Source organism: Pagrus pagrus (assembly GCF_965226575.1).
Source record: "Pagrus pagrus genome assembly, chromosome: 2".
In the NCBI taxonomy this organism is placed as follows: domain Eukaryota; kingdom Metazoa; phylum Chordata; class Actinopteri; order Spariformes; family Sparidae; genus Pagrus; species Pagrus pagrus.
Genome location: NC_140186.1, coordinates 29,232,240 through 29,245,481, shown reverse-complemented (window position 1 = coordinate 29,245,481; position 13,242 = coordinate 29,232,240).

The following is a 13,242-nucleotide window of genomic DNA, read 5'->3' as shown; positions in this document are numbered from 1 at the left end:
CGTATTTTCAGTTCCATGTGACTCCAATCTCTCTTCCTGCTTACAGATTGTCACAGACTTTTCCTTTCTATCATGTTTAAATGGAATGATGTGAACCCTCCATCACCTATTTAATGGATTCAAGGATGCAATGCAGAACATCAAGCTGTAAAAATTCTGACGCACTCTCAACAGCTCCATGAAGAGATTTAACTGAACCAGGGAGCCATTAGTGTGAACAGTTTGCCTGGTTTGGAAATATGAACTCTGTCTTATGTATGCTTGAAGGCACTGTGATGCACATGTTTGTTGTTGTTTTGCACATGTGCGTTCATGAGCTTTTTGTGTTTTCTTTCAATGTGATCTGTTTCTTTTGGATGTTGTTATTGTTCCAGTATTCTTTTCTTTGTATACACATCTCTAACTTTAGATGTATGTTAATGTCTTGTATGATAATATGAATATTTGAGATGAATTATCATCACTGAGAAACTACCTTGGTCATCACACAACACTTGGTTAAAAAAGCACAGAAAAGGCTCCACGTCTGGAAAACGGAAACTTAGGAAGGCTGAATCCCGGAGTTAGAATGTGGTCAACTTTTACAGAGGAGCAACAGAAAGCATCCTGACAGGAAACATCACAGACTGGCATGGTTTGTGCATGGCCCGTGACAGGAAGGAGTCCAAAAGATACTCAAAGCCAACACCCACCACAGCCACGGTCCGTTCACTCTCCTGCCATCTAGCAAAACATATAGAAGTACAGTATCCGCTGCCGTACCACCGACTACAGAGCAGCTTCATTCCCCAGGCTGCGAGACTGAACTCATCCTCGACACTCTGTCTAAAATAGATGAAGCAGGACTAAAAGACTCAGATATTATTTCGTTCTTTAAACCCTTGTTTAAAAAATGACAGTAAGTGACAGTGACGTTTTTTTTTTTTTTAAACCCTTATCTGTATTCATCTATATTTAGAAAATACACACTCTTGTATCAGCAACATGTGTGCGTAACTCAACTGATGTCACTGAAATATTTTACTCCGAACCATGATTTTTTCCTAAACCCAACCGAGAAGTCTTGATGCCTTTGAAAGTCATCCGATGAAGTTGACCTGACTTTGTCCCTTCCTACATGTCCAAATACTCTACAGGATATTCAGGACAAAAAGTAAATTCCCGGGAGAGTGTGTAGTCTGGAGCCTTCGGAGCAGTTGGTGTTTGTTTGGGGAATAATAAGCTGTCAGTGGTGACGGCAAATGCTGATAATCAAAACTCACAACGACGAGTCTCAATAACTTCAGCGCTCTGTACATTACAGAGTGACTGAAATCACAACATGGAGTAAGGCACGGCGTGCTGAGTTCACAGTGGCTAACAGTGTCAGCCCTCTAGCTGATTGACTGCCTGTGTGGCTGTTGGAACTGAAGTTATATGACAGTCCGATTTTGCACCAATCAAATTATCGCACCAACGTGGTCAGATGGGACCATAAATTCACAGCCCCAGCTGAACACCGCTGCAGGGAGTGCTGTCACTGCAGAAAGATGAATGCAACTTTCTTCTTTTTGACCACAGATGTACAAACATACAAAAACACTCCTGATTCATACACTGAATTCTTGGCAAAAAAGAATTTTGCCATCAGTTATAAAACTTTAAATGTAAAGATTTAAGGCCCATTCTTTCTTTCTTTCTTTCTTTCTTTCTTTCTTTCTTCAATAAAAATCAAATTTTTCCTCCTGTGTTGTTTTGCAATGGATCATTTTTAAAAATCTTTCCCACCCATGTCACTTATTCCCACGTGTCCTTCTTTAATTTGCCTGACTTTTCCTCTTCCGATCATTCCCATTCGCTCTCCCCATCTCCATCTCATATCACCTTCATCTACAGTATCCTCATCCCCTCTGCACTCTTGCTTCCTCATGCTCCTCCTCCTGCCGCCTGCGTTGGCTCTCTGTGCAGATTCATTCACTGTGTTCCTCCTAAGCTATGTCCCAAAGACAAGTGGCTGTTTATCAAATACCCTGGCAAAACTAGGGAATTAATCTTAGCCCCTTATCCCTCCTCCTGAGAGGGAGAAAGCAAGAGAGAAAGGAGGAGGAGGGAGGGGGAGGTTACGGGGGTAAGGAAGCAAAACATCCCTCAGCTTTTAATTCTGTGAATTGGATTAATGCAAAACTGTGTGGGAGGCAGCAGACGTGTGCATGTGCCTGCGAGCATGTCTGCGCGCTAGCGTGTGTGGACCAACATGGTTTGCATCATGTCAGACCAGCCGCTGTGTTACATCAACAACCCATCCTGAGTTTGACCTCTACCCTTTTGTCCTCCTCCTCCTCCTCCTCCTCCTCCTTCCTCTTCTTCTCTCATCGAGTCTTTGGCCTGTTTTCAAACGGCTGCAGGCCCTGATGAAATTAGACTGAGTGCAGCGTAATGAAGAGCATGCCAGGGAGAGCTATGATATTAAATGTCACACAAACACACCCAGGCACACACACACAGACACACACTCGCCGCACTTACAAAGAGCTACAGAAGAGCACCGACAGGCCTCATGAAAGTTTTTGGGAGGATGACAAAAGCTTGTTTGTGTATTCACTGTGTTTCCCACTGATTGTACAAGAGAGGCTGCGCTCCTAAATACTCGCTCCATTAAACTGATTGACTAAGAGAATCCAGGTGAAAGCCCTGATCCAGTATTGATTTCCCCACTTAAATCCACATCAAATCCAAATCACTAGTTAAATTAAAGTCAAGGTTGATGAAGATGAACAGCTGGAGGGGGATTCATAATGAATTCTGAGACACTAAAACAACTGAAGCATGATTTGCCCCCAAAAATGGCTAAACTTACTCTAAGGAAGGTGTTTTTGAATCCTCCAAATAACCTGGATTCTCACTTGAATACATCTCAGAGGAGCTGAACATGAATGCTGAATGATGCAAGTCTGATATCCAGGATTTGCTGACATCAGAAAACAACAATGGCTTTGAGAAGGGGGGTGGGGGGGGCGAGACGCAGAAGAGAGCCGACAAAGATCGGGGGAGAATGAAGTGATACGATTCAAAGCAAAAAATGCAGGGAAATTGATGAAAGAGTTCAACGAGGAAGAAATGTAGGAATGGAAGATGTGAAGAAGGCTTACGGGGAAGATAAATGAGGAGGACAGTGAAGCAAGCCGACGGACACGCAGAAGGAAATCTTAGGTAGACGGAGAAGATTGGGAGGGGAAGCCGAGGGGAGAGACGTGGCGAAGATGGATAGAGGGCACGGCGCTCGAAGGCAGAGGTTGGCTTAAAGGTTAGAGGGAACGAGACTAGCGAGAGCATAAAAGAGAGGGGTGGAAGAGATGACAGAGGCAGAGGAGGGGGAGGGGGGGGGAGAGGGGCAGTGAGTAGGGTGAGGCGGAATAAGAGAGGGAGAGAATGATGGATGGATAGAAGGAGGTGAACTGGAGAGGTGGGCTTAGTGGTGATGGATGAAGCTGCAGCCTGCAGACCCTGTACGTCTCCCTGGGTCCCCCCAGAGCCCAGTGTGTGTGTGTGCGTGCGTGTGTGTGTGTGTGTGTGGTTGTGGTCAATCCAAACCATGTCTATCTACAGTATATAGTGTGTGTGTGCACGTGCACAGACTTTACTAAAAGTAAAGGGCTGTTCTCTCTCTCTTTGTGTGTGTGTGTGTGTGTGTGTGTGTGTGTGTGTCTCTGTGTGCAGTGTAGTAGTGTGGGCTGGTCAGTAGATAGTAAAGGTCATCTGCTCTAAGTGGTCTCTCTACAATGTTGTTGCAGCGCTGCCTGTCTCTGTATGACAGCTGTATGAAGTGTGGGGGTCAGGAGCCACTGAGGTCACTGCAGAGGGAACTAAATGGAGATCCTCTGGGTCGGGCATTTACACTCACCTGCACAGACTGAAGGAGCCAGACGGACATCACAGATGGGGACAGTCGGGGTACCTTTTAGTGGCCTTGTTAGCTAGCTGGGTAATTTGTACTAACCCGTGGACAAGTGCACAACGGAAAATAAATAAATCTCCATCACAAAGGGAATACAACTTTACAGCTGTGCTAGCCTCTCTGGAAGGCTGTATTTAGGTGTAGCAGTGCTTTAAAGTTATATTTTCTTATCAAAATAGTGTTAAGTAGCTCTGTATTCCAACAGTAATCTCTGTTTGTGTGTGTGGAGACAGTAACACATGCCGCTCCTCCCCCTGCTCATGTAGATGTCTTTTCTTGGTTAGTTAGGTGGACACACTGAATATAAGGTATAAGGTAAGCGATAATGCCCAGTGAAGTGTCTATTATCGGGATTACTGACGCGTTCCTCATTATGGACACCTCGGGCTTAGAACATGGTCACTTGCCAAAAAAAAACAAGTGCCCAGAAGTCAAACTATTCCATTATGAATCCCTTCAATATGCAATACGGTTACTTTCCAATTTCTATGATCAGAGAATCTTCCATCAAGTTAAGCTGCTTTTATAAATCTCTGGTTGGTGCCGTTTAATCGGTCCGTACACGGAGAACAGAAGCGCTGTTAACCAGAAGAAAACTGGTGATACAACTCAAGTGTTCGTCTAGAAGCGCTGACTGAACAAAACAAGTGAGTCACAGAAGAATTTGTGTGTCGGTGTGTGTGTGTTAGAGAGAGAGGGAGAGAGAGAGAGAGAGAGAGAGAGTGGAGGCTTAGATCCTGAAAGATGCGTGTTGACAGTGTAACTGACAACATAATATTTTGTCACCAAGAGAGAAGAAGCTGGGTAAAAAGTGCAGCACAGACTCAGAGAATGTGGTAGTGTTCAAAGAGTGGAGGGGAGGGGAGGGGAGGAGGGCGGAGGAGGGGGGAGAAGGTAAAGATGACTGAGATTAAAATGATAATGCTGTTTCAAAGAGAAAATTCAGCTACTGATGATCGATATTTCAGCTTCACCGCACAGATGTCTTCCATTTAATTTGACCATTTTTTCACTTAAAGTATGCTTTAAATCTTTATCATGTAATATAAGTAGGAAATGTAGTAGAAAATGAACAGTTAGTCAGACAGGATACTGATAACACCTGAAGAAGCTCCGTTTGCTGATAAAGGCTGTGGGGTCATCGGTCGAGCGCTCTGGGAATGCCTGAGGAGGTAGAGATTGCTTTTTAAAACATGTAACTACAGATATGTCACCAGGGTCAAGAGTGAAGCTCCACACCTTACTTTCCATACATCTGCCCTGTCTTATGTCTGCTCCTCCGGCGTTTCCCTTTTCATCTGTCTGATTTCTCCCGTTTACCGATGATGTTGTTGCTGTCAGCGTTTCAACCTGCTCTTCTGTGGCCCGCTGTCAGCTGTCTTTTCAGTGGCCGAGTGAAGGGCCCCACCTCCTCCCCCTCCACTGCTCAGAGCCCAGAGCTGCTCCTCAGGATTCCTGCTGCAGGTTGTTTCGTTATGTTTCTTAAGGTTCATTTTTGATTCTAGGAAAAGATCATGTTTTGGGTTAAATTCCCTGTTAAGATTAGGGTTGTTTCGAGTTCTTGTTAAAAACCAGGTCTCACGGTGGGGTCACAGGTTTGGAGGCCTCCACTGTCGATCGATGGAGCACAAGGTGACATCTTCAAATCACTTTTTTTGTCCACCAAACAGTCCATAATCCAGGAGATATTCAGTTTATTATTGATATATATTATACAGTTTTCGTTCCGAGGGTGGATGCAAACCCTCTTGTTAGCCCCCCCCGCGTTAACCTGCCATCCCCACCTCTCTGTCTCCTGTTTGCCTGCTCCAACACGCCTGATTCAAATGATCAGCTCGTTATCAAGCTCTGCTGAAGCCTGATAACGCCTCGTTCATTTGAATCAGGCGTGTTGGAGCAGACAAACATCTCACACATGCAGGGGAGGGGGCCATCAGGAACAAAGATGGAAAAACACTGCCCAAGTAGCAGAGAGAGCGTGCAGGGGGCAGGAGGGTTGCGTAGTTGAATATGCTGGTTGAGTCTACCTGACTCATTGATCCTTGATCCGACTGAGGCCTGTGACAGTTATAATCAATGGTGCGGACGATGACTCTGAAACGTAAGTGGCCCGACTGTGTATTGATAAATCCACTGTGCTGTCCGCGGTGCTGAAGCAATGGACGGATTTGTAATTGCGCCATTTTCTCTCACTCCTCCGTCACTTTCGTCTTGGATCTATAATATTCTCCGAAGCAGTGAATCTTAAAGCGTGGGCCGCAAAGGTCATTTACAATTTTTAAAGTGATCAAAACTGATAAGACAAGAGAATCAATTTTTTGTTTTTCTTGGTATATCCTTATGGAAACCCGTCTTTTTAGTCTCATGTGTTGATCACAGTTCTGGCTGAAATTTTGGGTGGGTCCCAGAGGATTTTCTGATTTCAAATTGGGCCACGTCATGCTTAAGTTTGGGAGTGGCTGCTATAGTGAATACATTCTCAATCCAGTATTCTACTGTAGCCTATATACTCAACAGAGTGGTGTCGCCTTCATGATCAAAGTGACAAGAATCAATGTGCCGAGCAAGAGGATCACAGACACACTCCTGCTGCCTGTAGTACTCCTATAAAATTCCTATGATCATTAAGTAGCATTGAGCCATCCCACTGTTCAAAAAAAAAAGATCAATGACTGCATACATACATGTATATATATAAAGGTCTAAGAAGTACATGTGAAGCAACAATTCCAACTTAAATGCACTTAGACCCCAGAGATCAATGCAGCACTGGTAGTATTAGATAGAAAATAAGAGAGGCGACAGAAAACGAGAGGAAGATAGAAAAGGGGAGGGGAAAAGGTTACAAATAGTAGAGTAAAAGGATGTAAAATTAGAGGGAGGACTGGTAGGTGGTTCCATCAAATGAATACCATTACATAGGTGGAGCAGGCGCCAAATTATGGGGTCAGCTCGAAAGCCGCAAAGAGAGCCGGTTGAGAAAGAGAGTGGAGACAGAAAACATGAGGACAAAGACGGAGAGCAAAGAGAGTAGCCTGCCTCTTGTCTGGCTTACTGAGTGTAGACAGCTGATAGAGATTAATGTCTTGAGTGGGTGGGCGGAGGGGAGAGAGAGGTCCAGACTGGCAGAGCGTGAGTTGGATGCATGATTGATGGAGGGAGCACCTCGGGGCAAGGGACGCCGAAAGGGGGCGATAGAAGGGGTAGTTAGGGGCGAGAGGAAGAGTTGAGGAGTTCAGCGTCACGAGTGTGGTCTACGGCGAGACGGCAGATTGATGAGGGCCGAGATGGAGGGACGGAAAGATGGAGTGAGAGCGGCTGAACGAGGGGGGAGGGTCGTAGATTGATGGCAAAGTGCAGAGAGGTAGAGCGGGCCGCGAGAGAAAGACACGACTGAGACGCCGAAAGAGCGCCGCTCCCCGAATTGAAATGTTCTGGGCTCCCTCACAACAAGTCTGAGTTTCTATTTTCATGCACAGCACGCAAATCACTCGCCCTGTAAGTGCATGTTGGGATATGTATCTACTCCATATAGTTTGGAGGCAGCCCCAACACCACGTCCACTTCATCAAATTCAACGATTCATCTCATATTATGGTTTCGCAGTGTGGTGAAATGTAAATTGAGTGTGTGTTTGCGCGACACACACACACACACACACACACACACACACACACACACACATATACTATTTCCACCACCACGGAGATAAGCAGTAATGAGCTCCGGCGGCACCTCTCACAGTCCTGCAGCTGTATATCTCTCCATTGCCACATTCTGTCCATTCTCTTATCTTCTGGCCTCTCACCTCTATTACTCTTAACTATTCCTCTCCCCTTCGTCTTCTCTGCTCCTTCCACCTTCTCATCAACTCTCCTTCCCTTTTACTCGTTCCCCGGCTCTTTATCTCCGTTTCAGTCGCCTCAACTTGTTTCAGTCGGCCATTTTCTCCCCTCAATATTCATTCCTCTAATCACCTCAGACTCAAATTAAAGAAGACATTCTGTGTACTCACTATCACTGAAATGTCTGAGAGCTCGACTTTAAAATAGAAAGTGAGAATTGAACTTTTATACAATATTAGTTTATATATATTCAACAAAAGTTATCCAAAATATGAAAACTTTCAATGCTGAATAATGTGGATAAATATCTGTGTCAAAAAAATCACAATTTGTTCTTTTGTGGCTTGAACATTGCCTCAGCGTTGTAACATCCAAATTGTGCAGAAGGTCTATGCAAATGTTTTCACATCAAGTTCAACTCTGCTGAACTTTGATCCAAGAATTGTGGCCATTGACCGGTAACAAGCAGTCTTGACAGCGCTGACCTTCGTTTGTATGACGAGTCGGAAAAATCCATTTTTATTTGAATTTTTATTCAACCAAAATGTTCCACAAAGCGTGACTGGTGGAGAGAGTTATGAGAGCGTAGTCGATGGCACAAATGCTTTGTTATGATAAACTGTGTGAAGAAATAGTCCTGTTAGTAGCTGAGCCAAGCTAACAAACGAGCAACTTTGATTCACTTTTTATTGATCAAACAATAGTAAAAAAATAAAAGTAACAACAGTAAATCAATTCGGGAGCCATTTTTTACTGACTGCTGCTAGATACCTTGAGTCTCTGCTGGTTGCCTGGGATTTTGCCCTCTTTAAAATAACTACATATAATGCAGTGAGCTTACAGGCGCAATATGAAGACTTCTAGCTAAAAACATTCAAAAATTATGGACAGAATGGGAAGAAATAACAGTTTTGACATCATGACATCTATTTATCTATGTTGTGTGTTGCAGAGATATCTACTGATGTTAGCGTGCTAACCAGCTAGCCCTGGCCCATCCTGGTCCAAATCTGCTGTGCAAACACCAGCACTCCCCTGGTGCCCTGAGCTCCCAGTGTGGCCCACTAGCTGCACCGCTAACTGAGCTAACTAACTCAGAGCAGCAGTCAGGGGTTAGTCTGGTGATGTGTCAAGTTATAAAAACGTTTTTTTTTTTTTATGTAGAACTGCAGTTAATAACAGGACAAAAGTAGTTAATATTAAGATACAAATGTCTGTGGTAATAACTGTGTGTCAGTTGTCACCACACACATTTGAGGCTTAATGTTTTGCTGTATTGATGTCTCGTTACCTGCACCTCTTAGTAAATACAGTGCCCAAAGCCTCTTTCCGCTTTTTCATTTATAGAAAATAATTTCTCCGGATTTAAACTGGATCTGAAGTTAAAGTGACCGGATTGGGGATGGGTTGAAATTGGCAATGACAAAGGTTCCAAGGATGAGAAGAGAAGTAATAAATTGGTTCTAGGTAGGATGGGAATAAACGTTTCTTCCTGAGTCACCATCTATCCCATATTACTGGATACTATTACCCGTAATACCTGCAGTTTGTAGATAAATGGAGATTAGTTTGAAATGATTTCCACATGGAGTATCTGCTCCTGTGCATCGAAAGTAGTTTGTTTTTTTGCTGTGAGAAGACACTGTTGACTGCAGCTTCCTCTGAACGTGGTCCTCAGTCGATGGAGGTTCAAAAATTGATCCTGTTAACTGAAAGTGAACAGAAGAATGAGGATGAAATGCAAAGGAGCCGGTGACGATACTCTACAACTACATAGTTTCACAGTTTGGTTTTCACTGGCGTTCCTGCATTATTTATTTATATAAATGATGATCGGTTCATTAGAAAGATGAAGCACTCAAAGGCTAAATGTGTGTGTGTTTGGCTGAGCTGTGAATGAGAGCACAGCAGTGCTGCTTCCCCCGACATTTGCTAATGTTAATGTTAACACTGCTCCCATAACATACCGTAGGACACGAGCAAAGCCTGCCATTTGGTATTTAGTCTTATGTGGTGTTCAGGGAGTAGTGTGAAGTGTGTTTATGTTGTAAAAGGGCAAAAGAGAGAGACACTTACCTCTAGCTGTACCTGTAGCCATGATGATATCCCCACTCCATCCTCTTTATCATGAACAAAAAAAATCCTGTATCATCACCAAATTGCGTAGTAGCTATCTGGTGATCAAAAACCTGTAATTTGGCAATTTCATTTTGTTCTATATGCACTGCCAGTAGTTCTGTAGCTATTGTAAAAAGGAGTGAGGAAATGGGGGCAGCCTTGTTTAATATCCTGTTTAATCTCAAATCTTTCTAGGGTTCCACCGTGGAAAGGCAACAAAGCTATTAGTTTCTTGGTAAAGGTTTTTTTTCTTTTTACCATTTCTCTAAAATGTTCCCCAAAGCCAAAACAACCAGGAGCACAGAAGATAAATTCATGCTCCACCATGTTAAGAGCCTTTTAAAAGTCCAGGAATTGATGAAGTCATCTCATGTGCCTGTATTCAAGTTAATGAAGGATGAGACCAATTTTATTAATCCAAAGGACATTACACAGCAACCCCACATCATTTTAACTCGAGCATGCCCCCATTCATTGATGGCTAGGACTGTGGTTCATTCAAAATGATAACTTAAAGTCAGTTAAGCTAATGTGACATAGCCTTGTAATTCATGGTGGATTGACCCTGTGTACGTCACAGATCTGTCTTTGGTGATTGAGTTGTCGGAATTTTTTATCTGGAAAAAAGAGGCCTGTTGCTATGAACACTATCAAATGGGACCAGAAATGCAGAAAATAGAGGCGCCTGCAGTTGCTACTCTCAATTCGGCATTGGATTTTACATGGTGTTAAAATGATTTCCATGTATCAGGAACATTATGCCCACTAGCCTGTCCAGTCTTGAGAATGTGACGATTATGACCGGCACTTGCAGCACACTTTACAGACTGGTGTAGCGTCTGTTCACCATGTGCCTGTTCGGAACAGGTCGATTGTTTGACCTCTGGTATTGCTGCTCGCAGCTTTCTCAATATCATCAACCCGCGAGTCTGAGAGCCCCCACAGTTTCACACCCACAGTTTTTTGACGTGTACATGAAGCACCAGGTTTCTTTTCCTTTTCTAAACAACCACAAGGTTTTGACAGTTTATTGAGGTCTTCATTCAAAATGATTGCACTTAATTAACCTACATTTATTAAACTAAATGTAGTGCACAGTGCAGGGTTAACAAACCTTGTATAACCCAACCTAATCGCCAGAATGAATGTTGGCAATGTACATTTCTGCAAACCACAGACATGCTGAAACTTTATATGTCTTTATGCTGCAACTTCAACTTTCTTAATGTTAATATATGTGTTATGACAACTATGTGCTGATGGTCTGGTTAGGTTTAGGAACAAAACCACTTGGCTAAGGTCAGGAAAAGATCATGTTTATGGATTACCTGGTTCTGTCGACACAAACATGGCAAGAAATTGTCCAGACATCACGGCAAAAATATCCTGCGACTAACATGCCTGTATAAAGTCCCAACATCTCGTTAAATATATCCAATACTTACAAATGTTGAAACGTCATCTCATCTCCAACTGTGGCGTCTGAACAATGGTCTCTCGACTGGAAGCCATGTCACCCAGCTATCATGCCATCACAATCCCGTCCACTTCCTGACATCCTGAAAATGAGCTCATATACATGTCATGTGAATGTTGATATATGTATGAAATGTACAGATTTAAATGTATCCGTCAACATTTTATTCTGGTGACTTGGCGTTGAGACAGGCATGGCTCTGGGTAGAACGTAGACGCCAAATGTCTTTGTCTGGAACTGCTGCCCTGTTCTCGGGCTCGTCAGGATGTTGTTTTTCGGCTTTCTGGGGAATTGCTCTTCAAAACTACTTCACAGTTGACACTAAACTTTCCTCCTCAGCAATATACCCACCAAGCACGAAGCTGATTGGGTGAATGGGTGTCGAGAAGCTCAAAGGACAGAGATTCCTTCCATTATAATTAGATGACTTCAGTTCTCTACATTTATATGAGCACGGCGAAACTGTCTTTAGGTACCCTGCTCCCTGTACGTGGTGCTAATTACAGAGTGGTTTAAAATTGAATGAGTTAATTTCTTAGGTGAAATCACTTACATAGTTAATTCAAGAGCTAAGATGTAATTTTATTCGTTAGTGTCTGTACACTTCCTCACTCTCGGCGCTCTCAGGATCTAGTTTGTATGTCTGATGTTGCGTCTGGTCCTCTTGTGCTATTTCCGCTGTCCTGGGTCCGTGTCTGCTTTGCAAAGTACCTTCTTTTATTTCAATGAGAACAAGAAATAAGATAAATAAATAAAAAGTCACATGCTAGGGCAACAACATGGAAGATGGTGCTGTGCCACAGAGAGAGAGAAAGAGAGATTGGGCCTTTAACTCCAAGTAACTGTCCTTTTCTATTTGTTCTCTGCTCTTCCTCTTTTATTCTTTTCTATCATTATTTTTCCATCTGCTACTTCCACAAGCCTTCCTATCACACTCGCACTTCCGCTGCTCTTTATGCTCTCATCAATCCCGCTTACAGTTCTGCTTTCTTTTCACTTCAACCTTTTCTGCATACATCCATATCCTTCTTTCATTTCCATTGCCACCCACTTTCTCTCTTTCGACTGGCCCTTCATTTCTCTACATTCCACTTTATCCCCATCTCCCTCCGCATGCCTGCGTATGTGTGTGTGTTTGTGTGTGTGGCAGCCGGGTGCTTGTGGTTATTTTTCAGGCAGCAGCCCAGAAGATTGGACTGTCATAATCTATGGTCCTGAGTTATAAGTGTTTCTAACCCAAACCTGGGGACAGGACCATTTTTCCTCTCTTCCTCCTCTCTTCACCACCGCCTACTCCTCCTCCTCTCCCTCTCTCTTTCCCTCCCTCCCTCCCTATCCTCCCATCATCTCTCACTCGTCCTCCCATTCTTTGTCACTATGCATCGCCATCCATTGTCTGCATTGACCGCAACTCAAGCTAATGCTATTGATCAGCACCCATGGATTCATGTCATCTGTCATGCTCTAAATCTGGAGTTTACCGCTAGAGATTGAGGGTCAGATTGTGTTTTAATGTTGAAACTGCCTTTAATGGTCTTCTCAACCGTTTGGAAAAGCACATGATGAGCCGTGATATCTTGGTGAAAAATTATGAACCATCTACAGCAATAGGTATGTTACAATCTAACAATGTGCAACTGTTTCACAATGTTAATGACAGTCCAAAAGTCAGAATGTGTCATTACAGTGTGAACATTTTGTCAGCATGCTTTATTTTGAAAGTATAACCGGATGTTGCAAACTGCCGTATTTGACAAGTTGAGTGAAACGTGGCTGTTTGAACATTAGTATTGCTCTGCTACATTTTTTTTCTTTTGTTTAACAAAAACTAAATATTGTCATGCATTAAAATGTTAAACTATAAAGGC